The sequence below is a fragment of the Corvus kubaryi genome, unplaced genomic scaffold, assembly GCF_017639235.1.
Source record: "Corvus kubaryi isolate FWS band 111438036 unplaced genomic scaffold, C.kubaryi_AGA036_p1.0 37262, whole genome shotgun sequence".
Classification (NCBI taxonomy): Eukaryota; Metazoa; Chordata; class Aves; order Passeriformes; family Corvidae; genus Corvus; species Corvus kubaryi.
The window spans coordinates 385,272-396,517 of NW_024581078.1; the positions used below are offsets into that span (position 1 = coordinate 385,272).

General features: G+C 55.9%; 1 protein-coding gene across 2 annotated transcripts in view; it reads left to right on the forward strand.

The window, feature by feature from the left end:
* Nucleotides 1-11,246, forward strand: part of PTPRS (protein tyrosine phosphatase receptor type S) — a 149,133-nt gene that overhangs the window by 11,753 nt on the left and 126,134 nt on the right. The gene's annotated exons all lie outside the window — the stretch shown is intronic.

The window sequence follows — 11,246 nt, forward strand, 5'->3', positions numbered from 1 at the left end:
GAGCTTTGGGACAGGTGGGATGGGGTGAGGGGAGGATGGAGCGGGCGGCGGCAGACGGGCGCGTGGGACTCGCTGCCGGGAAGGAGGTGGCAGGGCCGGGAACAGCCCGTGCGGAGCGGTGGCGGAGGGGACACGTGGCCCTTGCTCCACTCGGTGCCAGCTGCTTCCCGGCCGCCCCCTCCCAGGAGCACGCAGGAAGGAGCCCTGTGCTGTGGGAGTGGGAGCTCCCTGCTGCCTCAGGAGAGTCCAGGCTCCATCTTGTCCCTGTTCCCAGGGAATGTCTCCTGTGGGTGTTGTGGCGCCAGGTGTAGGGTGGGCGGCTGCTGCTGAGCCAAGCTTGACCCGAGTCGTGCCTCCCAGTTCTCTGCTCCTGGTCACCCACTGCTGCCTGGCTCAGCCCCCTGGCAGTGCTTCCCTTGGGTTCTGTTTTCCCCTATGCCCGAGAGGCAAACTGGAGCAGCATCCTTGCTCTGCATCATCCTGCGCAGAGAAGCCAGAGCCTTTCCCACTGCTGGGACCAGGAATTGTGCAGGAGTATGGCAGGCCAGTGTGGGAAGCAGCTTTTGCTTCCCCACCTGCTACCTGCTGTGCTCTGGGATGGGACTTCAGCATTTTGGGACAGTCCCAGCGTGGGCTCTAGCATTGCATCACGTCGTTGTGCTTTGGGCATTGCCCAGAGCCTGAGGCTTTGACCAATGACATGCTCTAAGATGGGAGGGATGGGAGGTGCTGCAGCTGGCTGCTGTTGACCCCCATGCTGGGGCTGTGTGTGAGCAGAGGTCAGAATCAGCCCCTTGGCATTTGAGAGGCTCCAGCCCTGTGAGGAGGCTGTGGCTGACACAGAACCCTGCAGCAGCTCATGTTCTCCCCAGACTCCTGCAGTTAAACACCCAGCCCGAGCACTGTCTGCGGCAAGGCTGCTGACAGTGGCCTGGTGGCTCCAGGGACAGATGGACACCACGGACACTGCCCGTTTTCGTTTTCAGGCGCTCTCATACGTCCCATAGCTGGGCCCTGGGGTGTCCTGTTCTGCCTCACCTCCGGGCTCTAACTGTATGTTCCCAGCAGTAAATTCACCCGCCAGGGAGGTCTCGGGTTCCTGTGGGCTGGAGGGGTGCCCAGGAGCTGCAGCACTTGCTCCCTGCCCCGTGTCCTGGCGGGGAACGCAGCCCTGGTTGTGCCCGTGGCCTCTGCGACTGGCCCCGGCTGTGCTGATACAGCTTTTGGGTCCCTCGGGGCTGGGGGCAGAGTGCCCTGAGCACTGCTCGTGGGACAACACAGCAGGACCCCTTCTGGACATCCCTGCTCCGAGGCTCAGCTCGGGGGAGGCAGAGGTCCCGGCAAAGTGCTGCTGTGGTTCAGTGGTGCCTGCTGGAGCCTTCCCTGCTCCTCGTGCGATACAGGTGGGCTCTGCCTTGCCTCCCAGTCTGCCACTGCATCCTGCACTGGTGGGAGATGCCCTGAGTGGCTCTGGGGAAAACCCTTTGGCTTTGTTAATTCAAGCTCAGGGAAGTGCGATGGTCCCAGCTGGCCTGGGGCCCAGGGGAGTGGGGTGGAGGGAGTTTGGGGGTCAAGAAGAGCCAAAGGGGCTTGTTTGCAATCATGAGTGGGTGCTCGTGGTCTGGCGCTGGGCATCACCATCCCCCTGTGCTCTGCTGAGAGCTGGACTGGGAGCATGGGCTGTGTGTTGGCTGGTGGCCTCCCTGTCCCCAGCAATCACGGTGGCCCTGTCTGCCCTGTTCCCCTTCCCTTCAGACTGAGCAGGGGTGATTCTTGGAGAGCTTCTCCTGACCTTTCCAGCTCTGTGCCCTCAGCCGCCACCGAGTGACATGGTGACATTTCAAGTCTTGAATGTCTGAGCAATTTTATGAAAAAAAAGCCATCAGAAATGAAACGCTTTGGCTTTTTGTCTCCGACAAATTGGATTTGTTAACCTGAAGCTTCATCTGTCAGCTGGCAAGGCCCCTCTGCAGCTGGCAGCTGATGGGATGGTGGGAAGAGAAGTGAAAGCGTGTCTGGGACACGAGGAAGAGGGAGGGGTGTTACCAGCAGTGTGTAATATTTGCTGCATTTCCAGCAGTGCATTTCTGGAGGCACTTCTGGAAGAGATGGGGCTTTGCATCAGGCATGGGACAGCTGAGCTGCCAGTGCTGCACCCCAGCCTGGCCCAGGTGGCAATTGCTGTTGCTCTCTCCCAAATCAGGAAGGCAGAGTCTGTACCTGCCTCCATCAGGTGCTGCTGCTGCCATGGGCTGCTCACCTCAGCATGTTACGGTGGCAAAGCAAGGTCAGCCATGGAGTCACAGGATGGCTTGGTTTGGGAGGGACCTTAAGGCTCATCTGGTGCCACCCCTGCCATGGGCAGGGACACCTTCCACTGTCCCAGGCTGCTCCAAGCCCCATCCAGCCTGGCCTTGGGCACTTCCAGCAATTCAGGAGCAGCCACAGCTTTGCCTGTGCCAGGGCCTCCCCACCCTCACAGGGAAGAATCTCTTCCCAATATCTAACCCTGCCCTCCTTGTCCTCCAAAGTCCCTTCCCAGCTCTCCTGCAGCCTTTTTAGGTACTGGAAGGTTCTCTAAGGTCTCCCTTTTCCCTGCGAACGCCTCCCCCCAGAACCCACAGCCCAGGCATGTCTGGGCAGGGCAGTGCCAGGAGAGCTGCCGGGCTCGGCGCTGGGCACAGTCCCGGCGTGTCTGCACAGAGCAGGGAACGGCAGAGCCAGCCCGTGCCGCTGCCCCGCAGGACTGCCTGTGTGAGGGGCAGTGCACAGCACTGCTGCTCAGCCACAGGTGAGCATCCTGTTATTTATGGTGTGTCATGTTACCCAGGGGTGTGGGGGCAGGTACAAGATGCGCCCCCAGGTCCCTTCTGCCATCCCCAGGGAGCAGGGGGAAGCGTGTGCGTGTAGGATTCCTTCTGCTGTCGGGCTCTGCTAGAGAGCTCTGTTCAGATTTAATCCAGTTTAACTCCGCTCTGGGGTTGGGCACGAGGAGTCCTGGGTCCCTGGAAAACGGCGCTGTTGCTTCCCTCGCCTTTTCCTTTTTTCTAAAGAAAGAAAACAAAGAGGGCTCTCCATGAAGGAGCGTGTATGGGGAGAGCCAATTCCCTGTGGAGAGCAGCTCCCTGCCCGAGGGCTGCCAGCAGCCACTGCCTGGGGGCTCTGGGGACCTGCACCAGCCCAGCAGTGCTGGCAGCACTGGAGCTGCTGTTCCCGCTCTGTCCCCGTGTCCCCTCGGCTGTGGCACGTTTCTGCTGCGGCTCCTTCCGTCTGTGCTGTGTTCCTGAGCCTCGCCTGTCCCCAGCAGTGGTTTTGTCCCAAGTTCTCGGCAGATCCAGTACTGCCCACGTAGTCTTCATGGCAGCTTCCAGCCCGCGCTGGGGTTCTGCGGGTCTTGCTTGGCTGCTCAGCAGGCTCCAGTGTGGCATGGCTGCAGGCTCTGGAAGACTCTTCAGTGCTGCTCATATGGAAAACACTCTCAGTAACCACAAAGAATGGAGATGGCACTTAAAAAAACACAAATAAAGGTCATCAGTAGGGGCCTCACTGGATGGAGACGGCGAAGCTGCCTCGTGTGATTTCTGCTGGGGTTGTGTGACTTGAGAACCCCCTTCCTGCGGGGCTTGAAGCAGAGCTGTGCAGGAGACGTCCCGGCCTGTGGATGTCCTCGGACTGGGTTCTCCCTCTGCTCCCTCTCACCTGTGCAGCCCCCAGGAGATCACCACCAGAACACCCGCCCAGCAGCCCCAGTGGCCTTTTCTTCAGGAGGGCTGCTGCGTTTTTTGTTTGCACGTGTCCGTGTGCATCAGCTGCTGCTTGGAGCAATCCCAGGGGAAGGCACACAGCGAATCCTGAATCCTCCCGTTTGAACAACCACGGCCGTTGGGACAGGAGAGCAGCTTCAGCTCCGAGAGGGATGTGGGCACCTGAGCTGGCCCCAGCCTCAGAGGGATGCACAGAGAAGTTCCAGGCCAGGGGCTGCGTTTGAGGCTGAGGTACCCAAAACCTCCCTGCACTTCAAGCAGACCAAAGCTCAGGCACGGCGGGCGGTGAATCCGACAGGAACGCGGCTGCCAGGAGAAACCCAATGGAGTGAAAAATCCCTTTATTCAGTTTTCCCATGTCTGAAGGGCAAATGGGAGACTTGGGCCTGGCTTTTTCCCAATGCAGAGAATGAGGTGGAAACCTTCTGTCCAGGTGCTGGTGCCACGGGTGTGTGTGGCATCTCCTTCCAGCTCCTTCGCATCGATGTGAGGATTTGGTGCGTTCTGCTGCTTAAAAATAAATAGTGAGTTATTTTGGGCCAGGGAGGCAAACAAATCAACAGGCCACTGGATTTCCTCGGTCACCCTCGATGCTGCATGGGGGAAAAATTAATAAAGTACCTGCCATGCCCAGGAGCGATTTGTTAAAGCCAGTGATAATGACAGGCTTTGAATTGAGTTCCTGCCTATGGTGGGTTCCCTCACGATCCTGCACGTCCACCCCCTCTCCAAAACGTCACTGTTCCTGTCAGTGCTGTGGTGGGAAAGGAGACTCTGATCTGCTGTCCAGGTCTGAGCCCTTCTAGCATTGAGAAGAGCAGCATGGGGCTCTCCAGCCTCTCTGGGGACTCACTTGTACTCTGAAAATTGGGTCCTTTTAGGTGTTCTAGGATCCACGAGAAATCTGGATTATCTGCAGAGTTGCTGTCCTGTGGTTACTGTTCAATTTTTAGTGGGTTTGGGCCTTTGGAGGCTTTTCAAGGCTTTTCAGGAACTGTGCCCAGCATGTGCCCTATGAAAACCACTGGCCCTTTCCAGCTGGATTCACCTGAGGGCTCTGGGTTCCCCTGTACCTGTCTCTGTGTGTTCTGCACCCTCTTTGCAAGCACAGCAACACATGGCCTTTTTAATGAAGAACCTCTGGTCTGCAGTGATGGCAAATGAACTAACATTTCACTGCTTCTGTAGGAGTGGGGAATTGATGGGGATGCCCATCTTCGTGGATGGAACTGTTCAAGGCCAGGTTGGGTGGAGCTCTGAGCAAGCTGGGTTAGTGGAAGGTGCCCCTGCCCACAGCAGGGGAATGGAACTGGGTGATCTCAAAGGCCAGTCCAGCCCAAACCATTCCCTGACTCTGTGACCTGCTTCATGCTGGGTGCCAGCAGCGGGTTGAATCCTCAGTCTCATTCTTAGGCTGTAGATGTCTTCATCTCAGGGTGTGAGGCTGGACTATCCCAAGGGAGCCTCTCTGAGCTCCCCTTCAAGGGATGGGTTGTGTTGGAGCTTCCAGCTGCCCCCATCCCACCAGGCAGGGACCTCACCACGAACACTCGATAACGTCGCGTGGCAGCCGCTGCGAGCGGCCCGGCCCTTCTCTGGCACAGAAAGGACAAATTAAATAAACATGCTTGATTGCTTAAACATTTGTTTTTTAAATTAGCAGCAGCTTTTTTGTATTAAAGTCTGTGGATATGCTGCTGGGGAACACTTTAGCAAGTTGTTTTTTTCTTCCTGGTGCTACTTTTCCAGAGTGGTTCGTGATTTAGAAACCAAATGCAAAATGCAGGCCAAGTTTGAGGTTTAATGCTGTAAAAGATGTCGATGGGAAGAAACTGCAGTGCTTGGAGCTGTGGGGCCCTGTTTGGATGCATGATGGGACAGGCCTTGAAGGCAGCAGCATTTGCAAATTGTGCTGTGCAAGTGCTGGAGAGAAGTGTCTGAATTATGGAATCACAGAAGGGTTTGGCTTGGTTGGAAGGGACCTTAAAGAATATCTTGTTCCAACCCCCCAACACCTTCTGCTAGACCAGGTTGCTCCAAGCCCCATCCAGCCTAGTCTTGGACATTTAGGAATGGCTCAAGGTGCTCCATGATTGTCCCCAGCTTCTCACAGAAAGTTTCAGTTGTCCATACGTTGTCCAAATGTTGAGATCTCCTGCAAGGAGGTGTTTGGAAATGCTGTGTATGGGTCTGTAATTGTCTGTGTGCTCACAGGGAGTGGATTTGGGCAGCAGCTGGGCTTGGCATCTTCCCCTCCATGCATGGCACAGTTGGTGTCCCTGCACCAGGCTCTTCCCTGGCTGTGCCTCTGGTTTTATTTGCTTTCTTCAGTATCTGTCCTGTGTAGATGGCAGAGACAGCCCAGCGTGAGGGTCACAGGCTGTTTGCCATTGCCGGATAAGGGGCTTTGGATGCTGCTCTGATAGGAACCAACATTGCTGAATGGCATCTCTGGGAAGGCAAAATGCAGCCAGCAAGCAGCTAATGCTTCACATTGACCTTGCTTGGAGCATGTGGGGGCTTGGCTGTTTCCATAGGCTCGCTATCAGTGCCCTAAAATAGCCTCTGTCCAGGAGGAAAACCCAAATAACCGAGTGTGGATCCCTGTGTGTACCTGCAGGAGCACCGTCCCCGCTGGGGCTTCCTGGGGCGGGGGCGTTGCAGATTAACTGTGCTCCTGCAATTGTAGAAAAGAATAAATATAGTTTCCACAATCCCACTGCTTTTTTGTGTCATCTCTCTGGGTTATTCAGGGACCAGCCTGGCTTGGGGGAGCCCACGGGAGAACCCTGGGCTGGCACTGCTCATTTCCCTTTGCGCGGACTCCTGGGCACATCCTTAATTCTTTAATTAGTGGATGCATCCCCCATGAGCACAGCTCCAGCTCAGCTGTGAGTGTCCATGCATGGATGGAGGATTGCCTCAAGCCGGGCCCTGGCTCTGCACCCTCCCGAAAGGCGACCAGCAGTGGGTTTTATTGTTGTTTTGTTTTTACATATTAAAGGTTTAATAAATGGAATTAAATACTGTGAAACTTAAGGTAATTAAATGTGGAAGCAGAAGGAAAAGAATTGTAAAGCATCCTCTCCAGGAAACTAATAGGCTCCATGCCTCCTTATCTTAATGATTTTCATAATTTAGCTGAATGCAGAGATAATGGATCTGATGAACCTTTCTGGAGCTGATTTGAGATTTAATGGGCATCTTGCTGGGGAGCGGGGTGGGGGCAGGTGCAGTCAATGTGCTTGAGGAGGGAGATAAGAGCAAGAGAGGCTGAAATACAGAGGCGAACGGGTTTTCCATCCACGCTGAGTGCTCCCTCCTTTCCACCTGGAATTAACCTCGGAAATCATTTTCCAAGGCCACGTGGTTTCCTCCAGCTCCACGCTGCCAGCGGGTTTTGCCTTTCTGCACAACCTCTGACCCTCCCCGGGCTGAGGGAGCCGCAAAGCCGGGATCATCTGTGTTAATCTGGTCTCATTGAGGCGGGATCAGTGAAACCACCTCGCAGATTCACTGTATTATGGAGCAGATTGAGGGACTTAGAGAGCAAATTTAATAAATATCATTTCGATATTACTTGGTGGGAAAAAAGATAAAAATCCTCTGAGCGGCTGATGCTGAAGCACCCTGTAAAGGTGCTTGATAGGGACAGGGTGTGTGTGGAGCTGGGGCAGAGGGGACGGGGACAGCACTGGATGTTGACGTGGTGTGGTGGGGACAGGAGGAGAGGACGTCCCTCGGGGCTGAGTCACAGCGGCACGTCCAAAAGGAAGTAGAGCTGAGTGTGCTTGAGGAATGGGGATGTTTGGTTCTCTCAGGTGCAGCCATGAGTCTCCTGCTGCCTCCCTGGCTCTCCTGGCAGTGTGCAGAGTGCTCCAGCAGCTTTAGGGTGTTGGTGCTGCTGCTGAGCCTGGACCCAAAGCAGCTTTGCTGTGTCAGTGCAGTGATGGCTGCTGGGGGTGCAGAGCCCACCCAAGCCAGGTCTTGTTTGCAGATGGGGTCTTCTGCCCATCCCTGAGGAGAGCAGCGTAGCCAAGCAAAATCCTGCCAGTGGAAGCCAGAGGAAAGCTCTGTCCGCAGGAGAAGGAGGGAAAGCAATTGCAATGGCAAATCCCACACTCTGTCTTCCAGGGCTGGCTGTGGTGAGTGAGGTTTGGGCCGTGCTGGGGCGAGGGGATGGGCACTGCTGCCCGTTGTCTCTCCTGGAAGGTCCCTGGGTGGAGCACTGGGCGAGGGCAGCGTGCCCGTCCCACGCCGGGCACCGAGGCACAAGGGGCAGCACTTGCAGCCAACACAGCCCAGGGGCTGCTCCGTCTTTGTCGCCAGCAGGACCCCCTGCCTGCTGGAAAAACACTTGGGTTAGGAGAAATGTGTGACCTCTTGCTAACCCTCTTCCCTTTCCCCTCTCGCTCTGCACGATGTTAAAAAGAAGGGGGGGAAAAAGAAAAAAAAGGAAAAAAAAAAAAAAGCCATGCTGGGGCCAATCCAAGGAGGGTGAAAGCTGGGGACCATATCATTAAAATGCTAAAAATGAGCGTGCTGAAAACAGACACAATTGGGTATTTAAAGCTCTGAATGAAAAGAGTGTGTGTTAGCCGGCTTGCGGAGAGCCGGTCTCCCAGAGCCCCTGGAAAATATGTGGTCAAGCCCGCACCATTAACTTTTTGTTTCTGGTTTGCAAGGTAGCTGTGAAATCTTGTGGGGGACACAGAGCCCACGTCCCTGCCAGCCCCACAGGACACCCGTGTTCTGATGGAGGGGCAGCTGTGCCGTGGGGTATGTGGGGCTCTGGTTTGTGCACACCAAACCTTTCACGGTCCTGCAGTGATTTTTATCCCAAAATGGGGTAAAAAATCCCCCTCGTCACACACTGCATCACCAGGGACCTGCCACTTGTGCTGGGATTTGCAGCAGCCAGTCCCTCGTGGCACTGAGGAGTGGAGCGTGTGGCTGGAGTGGGAGGCAGGAGGTGTGACCCGCAACGGCGGCTCCTTCAGCCCTGCCTCCGGCCAGCCACAAATTGACTCCTGGATGAATCACTGCTAAGTCACTTTGGGACTGTTGTATCGTTTGTTTGCAGCTTAGAATCATGGAATTTTTGAGGTTGGAAAAGCCCTCTTAGATCAGTGAGTCCAGCCGTTCCCCCGGCACTGCCAAGGGCACCACTGCCCCATGTCCCCAAGTGCCACATTCACATGGCTTTAAGTGCCTCCAGGGATGGGGACTCCACCACTGCCCTGGGCAGCTGTGCCAGTGCCTGACCTCCCTTTTGGTGAAGCAACCTAAATCTCCCCTGGCCCAGCCTGAGGCCGTTCCCTCTCCTCCTGTCCCTGTTCCCTGCCAGCAGAGCCCGACCCCCCCGGCTGCCCCCTCCTGTCAGGGACTTGTACAGAGCCACAAGGTCCCCCCGGAGCCTCCTTTGCTCCAGCCTGAGCCCCTTTCCCAGCTCCCTCAGCCTTTCCTGGTGCTCCAGCCCCTTCCCCAGCTCCGTTCCCTTCTCTGGACACACTCCAGCATCTTCCTGTCCTTGATCCTGGACTTTTTAAACCTGCGCAGCTTGGGCTGCTGGAGGCCGCCAGCTCAGGTGCCAGGGCTGTGCCAAGAGGTGTGAGGTCCTCCAGCATTTTATGGTGCCTTTTTACATGGAAATGTGGATCTTTGCAGCCCCACTCCAGCATGTTTCCTGCATCCCAGCTCCCCCCGGGGTGGAGGTTGTGCCCTGTGGGCCCTGCGGGGTTATTTCTGTGCACGGACGCGGGTTTCCCTCGTGAGCATACGCAGAGGGATCCGCGGGGGTGCAAAATGCCCCTAAAATGTCTCCCAGGGCAAGTATTAACTGCCAGGCTGGGCTGAGCTCCAGCAGGCAGGAACAAATGAATCAGACACTTAATGGTAAAATCAAACCCCTCAAAGTATTAAAAACAACCCAGTTCCAGGGGGCTCCTCTCTGCCGACCCCAGAGCCCCAGCCGAGCAGGAATGAGAAGGGATTTCAAACCAAACTGGGATTTTTTTGGGGGGCCCCCCCCACCATATCTCTTGGCTGCCAGCCTCTCTGAAGGGAAGTTTCACCCCGCCTCCCGTGGTCTCGGATGTCAGGTTGGCAAGAAAAATCCCATCTGTTTTCAATCTGGATCCTCACTTCCATCCACTCAGCCTTTCTCCTCCCCGCGCTCCTCCGCTCCCAGCCCCCAGTGCTGGCGTGTGCGCCAGGCAGGCCTCGGTGACGCTTTTTTTTCTCCTCGTTTTTATTTTTTCTTCTAAAAATGTATGTGGCCTCTTTTGCCCCCCGCAGCCCCCCTTCTCCCAGGCACATGCTCCAGCGCAGCCCTCTCTGCCAGGGCCTGCCAAGAACCTCTCTGTGCTCAGCCCCGCTACGGCCGCTGGCTCTGAGAATTCCCAAATGACCGAGGATTTTCAACCCTGAGCTTTCAAAAAAAAAAAAAAAAAAACAAAAAAAACCAGAAAAATATCTCTCTGTGTGGAAAAGGAAAAAAAAAACATGAGCAAAATTGGGAGGGGAGCAGAGGGAAGAAGGAATTTTGTTGTGATTTTTTTTCCTTGTCGGTTCCAACTTTTGGTATGATTTGGAAAAGAGCAAGTACAGAGTGTTTTGTTCCTGCCTGGAGATAACAGAGCTGCTCTGAAATCCCATATAGAGTCAATGCAAAGGCGTATACGTCGCAATCGTGATATCCTAATCTCCTATCCTAATCTCCCTCTGAAGAAACCCTTTTGTTGCACACCCCCTCTCGCCGCTCCCTTTGCTGTCCTCTCACGCTGCGTTTATATCTTATTTAAACTCTAAAGTCCTTAGGCTAGGAATTACCTTCTCCCTTTACAGATGGCTGCAAGAGCTCAGCACGGCTGTGCAGCTCCATGAAAAATAAATGAAGAAGGTTGTGGCTTTTGTTGATGGTTTTGGGGGTTTTTTTTGGTTTTTTTGTTTTTTTTTTTTTTTGGTGTTTTTAGAGGTGAGAGTTTATCTCATCACAGATGAGCGGTGCCGGGCTTTGTATGGCCAAAAGCATTGCCATGAATCTCAAGGCAAGGGTTATCCCAGCACCCGCTGCCGTGCCTCAGTTTCCCCTTTGGGCACGAGGCTGCCTTGGGGCGACGGGTGAACGGGGACGTGACCGGGGTGCTGGGGGCACAGCAAGGGGGATTTTCCCTTTATTCTGGGGAGTACTGTGGAAGCTTTGTGGAACGGGGTGGTGTCTGAGAGGACCCAAAGGACCCGGAATGGGGGTGCAGACCCCAAAGGGTCTGAGGGAACCCCAAGGGCAGGCTCGGAGGGACGCCGAGTGAGCGGGCTGCGGTGAGCCCGGGGCTCCGCTCCCGGGGTTGCCGTCAGGGTCCCCCCGGCCGGGCCCCGCTGCCCCGGAGCCGCCCCCGCCCCGGCCCCGCCCCGGCCCCGCCCCTGCCCGGCCGGGCCGCCGTGGGCTCCGCCGAGGGGTCGCGGGGTCCCTCCCTCCGCCGA